Source organism: Oncorhynchus keta, chromosome 13 (assembly GCF_023373465.1).
Source record: "Oncorhynchus keta strain PuntledgeMale-10-30-2019 chromosome 13, Oket_V2, whole genome shotgun sequence".
Taxonomy (NCBI): domain Eukaryota; kingdom Metazoa; phylum Chordata; class Actinopteri; order Salmoniformes; family Salmonidae; genus Oncorhynchus; species Oncorhynchus keta.
In genome coordinates this window covers 47,877,152-47,882,656 of record NC_068433.1, presented here as the reverse complement: position 1 = coordinate 47,882,656, position 5,505 = coordinate 47,877,152, and the positions used below count along the sequence as shown (strand labels likewise).

The 5,505-nt window shown below is 44.1% G+C and overlaps 1 pseudogene; it reads right to left on the bottom strand.

The window, feature by feature from the left end:
- Positions 1-3,052: 3,052 nt before the first annotated feature.
- On the bottom strand, positions 3,053-3,810 carry LOC118392585 (Ig kappa chain V region K29-213-like; annotated as a pseudogene).
- Between the last annotated feature and the right edge of the window lie 1,695 nt (positions 3,811-5,505).

The following is a 5,505-nucleotide window of genomic DNA, read 5'->3' as shown; positions in this document are numbered from 1 at the left end:
CTCGGTCAAGGGGGAGTCTGCTGTCCCTGCTTCCGATCCCAGTCACAGCCTGCGTGTTCCTCATTGTGTGGGCGGTAAGTTAACAATGTGAATGGCTTGCTCAGGCTGTATGACAGTGTCTGGCCCAGAAGACCTACAGGGTATGCTGACTCTTGTTCCAGCCCAGCGCTACTACTACACACCTAAATCAACATTTCAACTAATCATCAAATGTGTTAGTACTTGGCCAGAACAAAAGCCTGCACCCTGGCTCTCCAGGACTGAATAGCACTGGTGTATGGTATTGAATGATTCAACGTGATATTCTGTTCCATAGATTAAATCTAGAAGAGGAGGCTCCCCAGAGAGTAACCTTGAGAGAGGCCATAGAAGGCTGTCCACTGATGTGGAACGGACCATAACCATCCCTATTCCACCAGTCACCAGTCCAACTGACACACCAATAATGGGGGAAGCCTGATCACCACTGAGGGAGCAGAAGAAGCCAACATCAAGCACTGCATAGAGATCAGAAAGCTCCCCGTCTGGACTGGTGTCACTCTGGACTGGTGTCACTCTGAACTGGTGTCACTCTGAACAAGTGTCACTCTGGACTGGTGTCACTCTGGACTGGTGTCACTCTGGACTGGTATTACTCTGGACTGGTGTCACTCTGGACGGGTGTCACTCTGGACTGGTATCTCTGATTCTTCTTGGGTGATATCCCTGAGAGAACAGAGCTGAAATCTCTTATTTGGTATCTTTGACATATCGGAGCTGATATCTCTATAATATATGGGCTGATATAGGGTCTCACTTAAACAAGGGACAACGGCAATAAGACATTAATCAACCGCTTACTAGAACTATATAATTTGGACTGTCATATATTTTGACACAACACCATGTATCGCAGGTTCCTACCTTGTCTATGTCTGTCTAATCAGAGATTTTGACATTACACAACATCAGAGACATTCTCTACTGAGACTGGACTTTGTTGTTGCCTAAATATCTATTGCTGCTGTGTGGCCACAGAGTGTGTGCTGACACTTTTTTGTTTCACCCCCTCTTTGAGTCACATCATCAGTGTGTGTGACCACAGTATGACAGTTTAACTGCCCGCTGTGTGTGTGTGTGTGTGTGTGTGTGTGTGTGTGTGTGTGTGTGTGTGTGTGTGTGTGTGTGTGTGTGTGTGTGTGTGTGTGTGTGTGTGTGTGTGTGTGTGTGTGTGTGTGTGTGTGTGTGTGTGTGTGTGTGTGTGTGAGTAAGCTATCCTGCTCTGGATGATCTCAGTGAGGGCCATAAGAGGGGCTTGTTCTCGTCACAAAAGAAAAAAGCCGTAGGCTGAAGGAAATACCAGTTCCATGCTGACCGACAGAGACAGATCCTTATGAATCAAAAAACGTTTGATCCTCAATCCCCAGACAGCAGGAAACCATGTTTCTCTGCCATCTCCTCTCATGTTGCACTATCACACGCATTATGAAGCCTTACCACTGGGCACAGACGTCAATTCAACGTCTTTTCCAAGTTGGTTCAACTTAATTTTATTGAAACGATGTGGAAACAACGTTGATTCTATCAGTGTGTGCCCAGTGGGTTAGGACTGACTGATCTCAAGCATAAGTTATGGCTGCTTTTTAACTCCACTCTAGTGGTCAGATACAATAACTATACTTGGTTCCCTCAGCACCTACAGTAGGTCCCAGCTGTAGCAAGACAGTCACTGTGCAGTCTGACTGAGGGAGGTTTTTGTACAGATTTGTATCACTGTGGAACACCTAGACACTTTATGTAGATAGTGTAGTGTAGTGTAGTGTAGTGTAGTGTAGTGTAGTGTAGTGTAGATAAAGTGTGTATGTAGATAGTGTGTGTATGTAGATAGTGTATGTTGTAGATTGTGTATGTAGTGTATGTACTGTAGTGTAGATAGTGTATGTGGTATAAATTATGTAGATAGTTTATGTAGTGTAGATAGTGTATGTAGTGTAGTTTAGACAGTGTATGTAGTGTAAATGATGTAGATAGTTTATATAGTGTAGATGGTGTATGTAGTAGTGTAGTGTAGATAGTTTATGTAGATACTGCATGTACAGTGTAGGTCGTGTAGTGTAGATGGTGTATGTAGTATATATAGTGTATATAGTGTATGTAGCTAGTGTATGTAGTGTAGATAGATAGTGTATGTAGACAGTGTATGTAGATAGTGTAGATAGTGTATGTAGATTGTGTAGGTAGTGTATGTAGTGTAGATCATGTATGTAGTGTAGGTAGTGTAGTGTAGATAGTGTATGTAGATAGTGTATGTAGTGTAGTGTAGATAGTGTATATAGACAGTGTAGATAGTGTATGTAGTGTATGTAGAGTAGGTCGTGTAGTGTAGATAGTGTATTTAGATCATGTAGGTAGTGTATGTAGATAGTGTATGTAGTGTAAATAATGTAGATAGTGTAGGTATGTCGTGCAGATAGTGTATGTAGATAATCTATGTAGATAGTGTAGATAGTGTATTTAGATAGTGTATGTAGTGTACATTATGTAGATAGTTTATATAGTGTATGTAGTAGTGTAGTGTAGATAGTTTATGTAAATACTGTATGTAGTGTACATGTGTCTCATGTTTGAAGCCAGCGTCATTCACAGTCTCATTCACAGATCTAGCGGTTAGTAATCTGCTCATGAAAAAAAGTTAATATAATGCTAGAAGATTGCATCAATTTAAATCAGACATTTGGTTAACGGTCCATATGAGGACTTGTTTTGGGGGCTGAAGTGATTGTAACTTTGAAGTAATGTTGAGGTCATAACATATTTTGTTTTACTCCTATGGATCTTGCTTTGCATATGGACAGGTATTGTGTTTCAAAACATCAAGTAACTTTAATGGACACTTTCAGGCCATGACAAATATAACAAGTCATAACCATGATGATGATGATGATGGTCATCTGATCTGAATGATTGCTTTTTAACCATATTGTATCACGTCACAGTTGACCTCCTCTAGTGACCAGTGTTCTATGTCACTGTCTCTTCCCCCTCAGACACTGCAATCTGACTGAGGGAGGTTTTTGTACGGCTCTCTATCACTTTGTGAACACATTACCACTGTGTAAACTCTGACAGTAGTAATCTCCTGCATCTTCAGCCTGGACTCCACTGATGGTTAAAGTGAAGTCACTCCCAGATCCACTGCCACTGAATCTAGATGGAGTCCCAGACTGAAGGGTTTTAGCAGAGTAAATAAGGAGTTTAGGAGCTCCTCCAGGCAAGACGGTGAGAAGAGGTCCCTGCATTATACACATTACTGCTGTTTACAGGTCAGATAGACTGTCTGTCCTGGGAGAACAGCTTTCACTGCAGGAGTCTGAGTCACAGTGTACTGTCCTCTGGATTCTGAAAAACTTAATAAAAACATTTCTATGAATTAAATATTACATATAGTAATGAATAGTTCTGAATATAAATATGATTATTGATCTACATTACTGTGGTGTAGATTTAATTAATTTTCAACAATAAAGTTAGCAGCAAGCAAGTGTCCAGATGAAGATGGTGATAAAAGTCATGGTTGTTGTGGGTTCTCACAGGGCGGTAAACACTCAGAGCAGGGGGAGATGCATTATTCAAATGAATGTTTTAAGTCTATTTCCGTTTCCAGGAAGGCCCACATCTTTAGAATGTATTTTATCATGCATGTGCTCATTTTTATAACATCACACAGCAACTCTTTAATCACATCACTAATGTATGACGTTTGTTAGGCACACCAACATTATATCGTTATTCTGATGATGATCAGATATAATGAACTGTCTGTTCACTCATGCTCGGTCTCTGATGTAAGTTCCTCTAATCAGTTAGTGAACACTTCTCTAAACTAAAGCTGGTAGGATTCCTCTGGTAGTGTTGTCAGTCCTCTGTGACTTTACCACCACTGTTAAATCTGAGATCAACATGTTTAATAAAGGAATATACAACATGGATCACTATCACTACCGCTGCTGCTGTTGTCTTTCATATGGACAATATGGAGGAATACTAGCAACACTGATCTAATGCTGGACTGTTCCTCCAGACTAGGAGAACCTGATACACAGAGGAAGGAAAAATACTACTATCTGAATTTAACATTTACATTTACATTTAAGTCATTTAGCAGACGCTCTTATCCAGAGCGACTTACAAATTGGTGCATTCACCTTATGACATCCAGTGGAACAGCCACTTTACAATAGTGCATCTAAATCTTTTAAGGGGGGGGGGAGAAGGATTACTTTATCCTATCCTAGGTATTCCTTAAAGAGGTGGGGTTTCAGGTGTCTCCGGAAGGTGGTGATTGACTCCGCTGTCCTGGCGTCGTGAGGGAGTTTGTTCCACCATTGGGGAGCCAGAGCAGCGAACAGTTTTGACTGGGCTGAGCGGGAACTGTACTTCCTCAGTGGTAGGGAGGCGAGCAGGCCAGAGGTGGATGAACGCAGTGCCCTTGTTTGGGTGTAGGGCCTGATCAGAGCCTGGAGGTACTGAGGTGCCGTTCCCCTCACAGCTCCGTAGGCAAGCACCATGGTCTTGTAGCGGATGCGAGCTTCAACTGGAAGCCAGTGGAGAGAGCGGAGGAGCGGGGTGACGTGAGAGAACTTGGGAAGGTTGAACACCAGACGGGCTGCGGCGTTCTGGATGAGTTGTAGGGGTTTAATGGCACAGGCAGGGAGCCCAGCCAACAGCGAGTTGCAGTAATCCAGACGGGAGATGACAAGTGCCTGGATTAGGACCTGCGCCGCTTCCTGTGTGAGGCAGGGTCGTACTCTGCGGATGTTGTAGAGCATGAACCTACAGGAACGGGCCACCGCCTTGATGTTAGTTGAGAACGACAGGGTGTTGTCCAGGATCACGCCAAGGTTCTTAGCGCCCTGGGAGGAGGACACAATGGAGTTGTCAACCGTGATGGCGAGATCATGGAACGGGCAGTCCTTCCCCGGGAGGAAGAGCAGCTCCATCTTGCCGAGGTTCAGCTTGAGGTGGTGATCCGTCATCCACACTGATATGTCTGCCAGACATGCAGAGATGCGATTCGCCACCTGGTCATCAGAAGGGGGAAAGGAGAAGATTAATTGTGTGTCGTCTGCATAGCAATGATAGGAGAGACCATGTGAGGTTATGACAGAGCCAAGTGACTTGGTGTATAGCGAGAATAGGAGAGGGCCTAGAACAGAGCCCTGGGGGACACCAGTGGTGAGAGCGCGTGGTGAGGAGACAGATTCTCGCCACGCCACCTGGTAGGAGCGACCTGTCAGGTAGGACGCAATCCAAGCGTGGGCCGCGCCGGGAGATGCCCAACTCGGAGAGGGTGGAGAGGAGGATCTGATGGTTCACAGTATCGAAGGCAGCCGATAGGTCTAGAAGGATGAGAGCAGAGGAGAGAGAGTTAGCTTTAGCAGTGCGGAGCGCCTCCGTGATACAGAGAAGAGCAGTCTCAGTTGAATGACTAGTCTTGAAACCTGACTGATTTGGATCAAGAAGGTC